Consider the following 10,493-nt stretch of genomic DNA (forward strand, 5'->3'; position numbering starts at 1 on the left):
TTGGTTGGGGTCATCTTCCCCTTCCTTAGCAGGAAGTTTAAGTCTGTTAGCTTCCTGTAGTTTCTATAAAATTATGCCCACTGATACTTCATTTTTGCCATGCGGTTGTACTGGAATATGTACTTGAGTACTAGTGTTGTCCATGAAGGTCAATGAGGAGAGAATGATGGAGAGAAAAGAGGTTGAAATGAACGAGAAAACAGAAACACTGAACAGCTGTGACCTAGATCTGTGCAAGTGAGTGTGTGTGTGTGTGTGTGTGTGTGTGTGTGTGTGTGTGTGTGTGTGTGTGTGTGTGTGTGTGTGTGTGTGTGTGTGTGTGTGTGTGTGTGTGTGTGTGTGTGTGTGTGTGTGTGTGTGTGTGTGTGTGATGAGCCGTGATTGATGTGTGAGTACCTGACGACCATGAACACACACACATACAAATCCAGCAGTGAGATTATCTTTCTGATTTCCTAGATTTCCTGGTTCCCATGATTCCTTGCTACTGTGTCCAGTGATTGGTTCTTATATTAATCCAGGTGTATGGAAGGAGACAGTGAGCATAGCACCCCCCCACTCCCAGACTATACCTGAACCAAAAATGTATTCACAGCGGGGTTTCAAACTGAGTCTGGGTCTCCAGAAGGATACTGATTCCCTCATGCATCTAAGACGTGTTCTTTACATCAGTGGTCTTCAATGTGGGGGTCCCAGGACCTCAGGGAACATCCTTTAGAAACGGCATAACTGTATGACCAACTACAACCCTTTCCACACAGAGGTTCAGTCCCCTGACTGAAGGTTTGGTCCCCTGACTGCCTCCCTTACTTGTATGTAACTGATAATGTTAAATCACTGTCTGTGCAGATGACACAATTACTTATGCCTCAAAATATATTCAAAATTCAAAACCAGTTCAATCAGCTATGTCATCATTTTGCTTCTTAATGTCGCTTTTATTTATTTACACAAAATAGAACGTCATAGTGGTGCTCCAGCAAAAACTTGGAACCGAAACCCTCAGCGAAGGTTGGGATCCTCCTGGTGACCTCTTGATGAAAAAAATACCCATGTAGCCTTGATCGGGCACCCAATCCAGTCGCCCCAGACACACACCAATGCCACCATTCCCTACCCACAAAATGTCGCGCTATTAGGATAGATAGATTAACCACCGGGCATTATATCTAGTCCTGGGAAGAACCGGAACCAAGATTCATCCTAATGTCATAGGACCCTTATGTCCTCTATGTTGGCATCAATACATCCAATAGAGAGCAGAGAAAAAAAAAGGCTCTAACAGTAAAAAATACGACAACAGGTCACGGTTGTACCTACGGATTTACAGAGACCATTACAAGCATTGTGAGTTTTCCTTCTTCTTCTGTTTGAATTGTTTGTTCTTGCTTTCAGAAATTGACCAGCGAAGTGAGAACAGCTGGAGAGTCTGTGAGAGAATCACTGAGGCCTGAACAGAGTTGGTCCTTTGATGGTTGTCACGATGATGCTTCATGTTCTACCCACAGGACAACAAGAACTGAGTAATTATCTCTGAAATACCCCCACGACCCACAGCAGCATGACAACCAACAGTGTGTGTGTATGTGTGTGTGTGTGTGTGTGTGTGTGTGTGTGTGTGTGTGTGTGTGTGTGTGTGTGTGTGTGTGTTGGGGTATCCTATCACTGGTACAGAACTCTTCATCCGCCTTGTTAACTTTCTACTTTTACTGGCCCTTGGCCGTGTGATGATGATGATGATGATGATGATGATGATGATGATGATGATGATGATGATAATGATGATGATGATGATGATGATGATGATGATGATGGAGGTGGTGGTGGTGGGGATGGTGATGGTTGTAATAGACTTTATCAAAGAAGTTTGAAGAAACACCTATAGTAACTGCCCCACAATAGTAAGGAAACATTTAAAGGAATTCTAGATTGCGATCAGAACTGAGTCACCATCAAAATTCGGTATATGGTTCCTTGGACCAGGTCCTACGTCTACAGAACATTTATCAGAATTTTTTCAAGCCTCCGGACTAATCCTGCTGACAGACAGACCTTCTCTTACCTCCTGGATGGAGGTCATGTTAGTTATGTAAGTCCCGTCACGTCACTTTCATAACTTACATAACATTGTATGGTTTCGTTGCCTCTGACATTTGGTTCCACCTAGAATCGATCCAGCCTCCGCAACCACTCCAACCAATGACCTCAGATTCCTGACTAGACTACTGCACGAAGATGTACGAGTCAATTACACTCTCAAAAATGATGTCAGCGTTCATGAGACTGAAGACTGATAGAAGCAACTTAAATAGTGGACTCGATCCCGATCAATCCATCAGACAGCCAGATGTCAGTCTTTCACTTCACAATAAAAGCACAAACTGATGGCTCAGATTAATCTGGGCAGACATATCTCTGACTGACCCCCATGTTTGAAGTCACTGAGGTCATGGGACTGTTTTGAGATTTGATGGCAACAGGTTGGATTTTATTCCACTTGAGGGAACTAGTCGAGACATCTACTGATGATTGGCCATACAATTGATCTAATCATGGCTCAGCTAAAGTAATTTCTATCGATTTTTTCACTTGCCTCAAAAAACCTTTGCCAATAAATGGTCCATTATGAACTAAAGTGATTCTGTCCATTCAAATGCTAAACGGTTTTTCATTTGAAACCTTTATGTTAAGTGAACTGTGCTTAAATAGTGTGACTGACCACTCAAAGCGGTTTACAACACTTGCCAGCATTCACCCTTCATCCCGATGAGGACCACAGCATCAGGGATGAACTTCTTTGAATGATTTCACCTGCTTTTTCTAAGGTAACAGTCGATGCAAGGATCTTGCTTCACTCTCTTTGAGCTGCCGACCAAAATGTCAGAATTCAGTTTGTGTTATCATTGCATTCATAGTCTCTGTAAACCCTGGTCCTGTTCTGCTTTGACGCTTTTGGTGTTTTGTTGGCTTGCTTGCTGCCTTGCTCCATTTAGTTGGGTTTATGTCCATGTGATGCTTTGGTGGGTGTATTCGATGGGAAGGTGATTGGATCAAAGCACTGGCTCTCATTGTGCATTGGTTTAATCCTTATTGTACGATGATTGCGCACCCATGATCAGATCACGTGATGGTTTTAAACCAATCATAACAAAGAAAGTCTGTCACGTGTATTGCATCTTTACATGACAGTCTACATGTTAAACTCTCTTCTGGTTTTCATTTGGAGTCAATTGATCACGGAAAACTGGAGATATGATTGTTTGCATTTGATCTAAGACAAGAGGTTCAAATTGCTACTGTTATTGGTGTAATCAGATTGCAGGCCCCATTTCTGTCCATATAGTTGCCATTGTACAAGCTGGGATACTATTCTCACGTGCATTTAGTCGTTACCAGTCTTTAATGGTAGTCATTAGCGGTACCGTGCGCAGTAGAGACTACTGCTATCAACTGCACTACCTTTTGCAGTCTGGCTGGTCCCGCAAAGTACCGCTGGTACTGCACGGTGTTTTTGCATTTTGTTGATATTGCCACCAGCAATGCCTAATTCCTCCATTGCAGTATCGGTAAGTCACACCAGGTGAAGCCCCTGACCCACAAGAACTTTCAGATTGAGCTGTGGCCCAGCTGTTATATGGAAATAATCCCTTTATATAGCTGAAGTTGTCTTGAATATAGCAATGCCCAGCATGGGTATGTTAAATAATTTTTAATGTGGTATATGGAGACAAAACGGGCACAATAGATCAGGGGTCTAAGGTCACTCAGTTTATCGCCAAGTCCTTAACAAACTTAACAAAATTTAAAAAATCAAGTGCGAAGCCCTGTGGATCACCTAATTTACAGTTCGAAGTACAGTATGAATTTTATGATTTCATTTAATATACTACTGATACAAGAAATTTGACTTGGGAAAAAATGATTGTTTCTTTGTTTGCAACCTTTATTAGTGGTCCACTGGTTTCCAACCTATTGACAGTGAATCCGCCCTAGTCAGCATTTAGTTTTCAGTCAAAATTACATTGAAAATGACATGTGATACATTCAAGGACACTGTAACACAAAATTTGAGTCATTTCATTATTCCATCCAATGTAATGAAGTAAAGGACTTGAATCTGAATGAAAGCATGAAAGGTTCTTTGGATAAGGTTAAAATTAGCATTGGAATAAAAGGATTAACTCTGCTGCTACGGTAACAAATGTCCCATAATGCTCATTTCCATGACAACGTTATCAGAAGGCCCAAAGAGGCCATCTTAATTCAGAGAGCGGAGACTCTGATCCTCCATCAGCATCAGTAGGATTAAATACTGGAGGTCGTGACCTCTGGTAACCCCACCCTGAGCTCAGAGGTCTCTGGGCAATGTTCCTGTGTGTCCCTGACATCATCGCTCTTATTTTCATTGTTCCAGGCTAATTACACAAATGAGCTCTTTTTTACTATGAAATAAATTTGAGGTACAGGTCCTTTACTTAATACTCAAACTTCTCTTTTTAATCTTTTACATCAGTCTGATAGCTTTCATTACTTTTCAGACCGTCCACTTAAAACCACGTATCTTCAGATAAGTTAAATACCTCAGCACTTCGCATTAGCCAACATTAGCAACAGTATCTGACATTAGCCAACATTAGACAAAATTTCTCACATTAGACAACATTAGCAATTACAGTGCGCCCTCGGTACTCTCTAGTATACCAAACATTAGATGTAATAGCTGATATTAGTTAACTTTAGCAAAATTATATGACACTAGATAATATTTGCAATAACATCTGACATAAGCCAATACCAGCAATAATGTCTGACAGTTTCTAACATTAGCAATGAAAGTTAGTATTACTCAACATTAGATGAAACATCTGATATTAGTTAACTTAAGCAATAACATCTCACATTAGCTAATGTTTTCAATAATATCTGACATTGGCTAATGTTTGCAATAACATCTGACATGAGCCAATGCTAGCAATAGTGTCTGACATTTTATGACATAATATACAGCTAAAAGTAATATCCAACATTAGCTAACACTCCTTGTGATAACTGAGGTTATATAGTCTTTAATTAGGAGCAAAGTTAGCTAGATTTAGCTGAAATGCTTCAACAGCTATTCATTGACATTCACTATGATAGCTGATGTTACAATTTAGGAACAAGAAACGAAAATAGCTACATAAGTAGTTAACATTAGGTAACATGATCCAAAGTTATTTGAGTCAATCCACCAGATTTTAAGAAAGTTCCTTGAAGACATTTCACCTCTCATCTGAGAGGTTTCTTCCGAACTGACCTTTGGATAACCACGACCTGGATGAACGAGAACCTACACAGCTAACATTAGCAGTAGTCACCTTTAGTAGTAGTTATTAGCTAATAGGTTGTGACTAAATTATTTAACTGATATTAGTTCATGTTAGCAGTCACATCTGATATTAGCTAACAATAACAGCAGACAGTAGCTTAAATTTAGTAATGATAGCTGATTTTGGATGACATGTAAATTATAGCTGATATTTGCCAGCATTAGCAATGCTAGTTAACATTAGCTTGCATCAGTGAGGATTGCTGTCGTTGATTAGCCTTAGCCTTGTATCTTACACTGGCCAACTGAAGCTTCATCTGGAGTGTTATGCTGTTCATCCCAGTTTCCCTCTAAAATGGAGACAGACAACATCTGTGCTCTATAACAGTATAAGAAAATGTAGTTTTAGCCATTGATCTGATATTTATCCTAATCCGCTGCTTTGAGGTAGTCTGGAGTGGCAGAGAAGTATCGTTAGAGCAGTGCAGGACATGTATGAGGACTGTAAGACAGTGGTGAGGTGTGCTGTAGGTGTGACAGAGGAGTTCAAGGTGGAGGTGGGACTGCATCAGGGATCAGCTCTGAGCCCCTTCTTGTTCGCTATGGTGATTGACAGGCTGACAGACGAGGTTAGACAGGAATCTCCATGGATTATGATGTTTGCAGATGACATTGTGATCTGCAGTGAGAGTAGGTAACAGGTGGAGGAGAAGCTAGAGAGGTGGAGGTTTGTCCTGGAAAGGAGAGGAATGAAGGTTAGCCGCAGTAAGACAGAGTACATGTGTGTGAATGAGAGGGACCCAAGTGGAAGAGTGAGGTTACAGGGAGAAGAGATCAAGAAGGTGGAGGATTTTAAGTACTTAGGGTCAACAGTCCAGAGCAATGGAGAGTGTGGAAAAGAGGTGAAGAAGCGTGTACATGCAGGATGGAACGGGTGGAGAAAAGTGTCAGGTGTGATGTGTGATAGAAGAGTTTCAGCTAAAATGAAGGGAAAGGTGTACAAAACTGTGGTGAGACCAGCGATGTTGTTTGGTCTAGAGACAGTGTCACTGAGGAAAAGACAGGAGACAGAGCTGGAGGTAGCAGAGAGATGAAGATGCTGAGGTTCTCTCTGGGAGTGACCAGGAAGGATAGGATCAGGAATGAGTACATCAGAGGGACAGCACATGTTAGAGGTTTTGGAGATAAAGTCAGAGAGGCCAGACTGAGATGGTTTGGACATGTCCAGAGGAGAGACAGTGAATATATTGGTAGAAGAAGAGTTTTGAACTGCCTGGCAGGAGGTCTAGAGGAAGTTTAAAAAGAGGACGTTTATGGATGTAGTGAAAAAGGACATGAAGGTGTGAGAGAAGAGGATGCAGAAGACAGGGTTAGATGGAGGCAACTGATTCGCTGTGGCAACCCCTGAAGGGAAAAGCTGAAAGGAAAAGAAGATTCTGCTGCTTTGAGAACCAAAACTATTGGTCCCGGAGGAAAGGTTTGTTTTCACAACAGAATTTAATAAGTAAGAATCAGAAGTTTGAGTCAAGTGATCTCTTTCCACATCGCTTTGGGACAAATGAATTCTCAGTTTTGGAAAACAAAGCTTTTTTGGTACACTCAGGAAGAAAACATCTATTTTATGTGGTAAGTTAGCAGCTAACAGAGGAGCTACAATAACAGACAAAACAGCCAATCTGTCAATGTGGCAGCAAAGAAGAAAAGCACATTCAAAGCATCTGGTGAATTTAAAAGCTGCTCTCTATCATAAAAGTAAAAGATTAATAGTAGATTTTCAAAAAAATCAAGAGTGAGACATCTTACTTTTGCTCCTCTCTTCATACATCCTTCAGTCCCAGCTCCAAACAATCATCATTAATCGATCCAAACTTTGATTCTCCTGGCTGATCAATGACTTCTCCACACTGACTCAGACATGGAGCCACTCCTCTCCTCCTGGAACCACCAATAGAGTCATCGATTCATCGGTTAATATCCGATCAGATGAAAAGAAATAAATCCAGAGAAATAAACCCGTGTGACAAATTCAGCTTCAGGTCACTAATCTGACTCTCTCTCCTCATCTCTCTCTCTCTCTCTCTCTCTCTCTCTCTCTCTCTCTCTCTCTCTCTCTCTCTCTCTCTCTCTCTCTCTATTTCTGACACAATTCACTCATAAGTCACTGCGTGTGTGTGTTCATTTCTCTCTCTCGCTCTCTCTCTCTGTTTCTCTCTCTCTTTTGGGGATTAAACAGTAAAATCGTGTTGTGTTAAAGGGCAGGTCAGCTGGAGAATTAAAGGCACAGACAGAATTAAATCTGACTGAATGTGGTGGTTTTTATAAACATCATTGAAAAAATAATCAATATTTATTCAAACCTCAGACATCTAACGCTGATGTAGTGAAACTTCATTCTTAAATATATGTTTCAAATCAAACCAAACATGTTTTCTTTTATTTGTTTCCACATTAATCAATACTTAGCTTAGCTTTGTTAATTGTAGCTACCCTTTAGCTGTTTTTAGATGTTATACGTTTAGTCACATGTGTCAGCTGTGTGTAAACACTGGCTCTATTTATTTATTTGTTTGTTTGTTTACTTCCAGGTTGAATCAGCTGTTGCCAAATTTTTAAAGGAATTCTACTCTCTGATTGACTGATTGCTATTCCAACAGAATAATTCAAGAGTCAACAGAGGTCTTCTTTCTTTTCTTACATATCCACCCTGTTTGTGCGCTCTACTGCCGTCGTCGCCAGGAAAACATCTGTCCACCTTTAAAATAAAGCTTTAAGAGAGTTAATGAAGCATCAACCTTCACTGAGGTCACACACACACACACACACACACACACACACACACACACACACACACACACACACACACACACACACACACACACACACATACACAAGAGGGAGTGTGTGTTGTTTGATGATCTCTTGAACTCAATTTCAACTCAATGTCAAGAGGGACACACTTAATGAGGAGAATCTGTTGTCAAAGTCAAGGAGTCGCTGTAGACACACAAGCTAACAGACAGTTAGCGGCTAAGAAATTGCTTGTAGCTAACAGAGAGCTAACCGACAGCGAGTGGCTAAAATAGAAGTGACAGCTATCACAAAACTAACAGAGCACTAGCCACTAACAGTAGCCATAGAGCCCTGCTTCTTCCTCCTTGTCTCATCCATCTTCTTCATTAGAGGTACTTTCATCTCTCCATCATTCCTTTCTCCTTCTCTTTCCCTCTCCCTCCTTGCTGTCCTTTCCCTTTTTGAGCGTCGCTCTTTCACTACCTCCGTTTCCCCTCATCTGTCTCCACTACACCTGGTTCTCCTGTCATCCTCCATCTCCTCCTCCATCTCCTCCTTCACCTCCTCCACCCTGATGATAGGTGGATGATAAAGCTCAGATCAGAGATAGAGAATGCGTGTCTTTAAGCCTTTCACATTAATCCCTTCATAATCCTGCTGCTGGGGATTTACCCCTTTCCCTCCTTTCTCTCTGTTTTTGTAGAAAAATAAAAAAAAGCATAAAAAATAAAAATTGACTGTGAATTAAATTATTTTGCTTTAGATTGTTTTTCTTTTAAAAATATATCAAAGCTAATGTCACTTATAGCTGTTAATGTTAGCTGATGCACACTATCAGCTAAAGTTAGCGAATGTCTCCATCCTTTTAATTAAAATGTAACAACATTTTTAAAAAATCAAATATTTAATATTTTACTTTATTTAAGCACAAAAAAAATATAAAACATGTTGTACATTATTGACTTTTAATGTAAACAAATAGTCTTCCTTTCTTTCTTTCTTTCTTTCTTTCTTTCTTTCTTTCTATATTTCTTTCTTTCTTGCACTCTTTTTTTTGTTTCTTTGAAAAACATTTGTCTTTTTTTATAAATCCATCCGCCATTACGTATTTCTCTTTCTCCTTCCCCCTCTCCTTCTGAATGACGTCATCGGTCAGGCAGTAAGCAGAGTTCTGCTGCCTCCTGCTGGATGAAAACAGCATTACAGCCTGAGAAAAGAGAAAGGGGGTGAAAGGTGCTATGTGAAGGTATGAAAAAACGTCTGATGACTGAAGGAGAAATGGGCAATGAAAAAGACTGCAGAAAAGAAAACGAGAAGAGCTTGTTTTTAATTTTTGAAGTATAAGCATGAAGGATGATCCTGGTCTTTCTTTGTATCTGGGATACGGTCCCCTCTTCATCTTTGGACCCTTATCTTCATCTTCAGCTCTGGACCCTCAACACAGACCAGAGGTTCCTTGTCGCGTTTATCACCAGGTCCTCTGGTTCTCCTGGATCTGCTAGAACCACATCTACAGACTCCTATAAACAACGAGCCGATGAGGTTTCACTGCAGTGGCTCAGTGATAGAGGGTGCGGTAGAGCGGGTCGTCCAATGTTTCAAGATCGGCGGTTTGATTTCCGCTCCCGCCCAAAACAGCACCTGGAGGTGAGCAGACAGTGGGAGGTGTCAGCTCACCTCCAGAGCTCTGCCGAGGCGTCCTTGAGCAAGGCACCGTTCCCCTTACAAATTGCTCATTTGGAAGCTGCCTGCCACTCTACCTCTTCTGCATGCGTACAGGCCCCCTGTGTGTGTGTTTGTGTGGTCAGGGCCTGCACACACATGATTCAAAACTAACTAGAGTGTGCCACTAATTTCCCTGTGGAGATTGTAATCGGTATATAAAATAAATAAAATAAAATAAAAAAATCAGCCAAGGAAGAAGAAACACAGTCCCAAAAAATATTCTTCATACCCCCATCAAATACAGCTATATATCAAATATTGAATTTATCAATAAGAAGAAGTCCTGGGTCATTGTAGAGGCATCACTGTCGCCTGACTGGAATTTATAGAAAACCTCTGGCTGGTCTGGAGGAGGTGAAGCAGGAATATTCCACATTTGGAGTTTTCCACGAGGAATGGGCTGAGATTCCTCAGGAATGCTGCCGGAACCTGCAGGTGGCTGGACCTAGGTCAGGTTAACAACTAAATAGATATAAATATACTTTAATGATCCCAAACTGGGAAATTTACAAGGGTCTCTATGAAGAATCAGAAAACACACACACACACACACACACACACACACACACACACACACACACACACACACACACACACACACACACACTTTGATGTGAGCCTATAACCCTGAATACCCCCAGCATCTCCACAGACTCCTCCCCCTGAAGGA

The sequence above is a fragment of the Antennarius striatus genome, chromosome 2 (assembly GCF_040054535.1).
Source record: "Antennarius striatus isolate MH-2024 chromosome 2, ASM4005453v1, whole genome shotgun sequence".
NCBI classification, from domain to species: Eukaryota; Metazoa; Chordata; class Actinopteri; order Lophiiformes; family Antennariidae; genus Antennarius; species Antennarius striatus.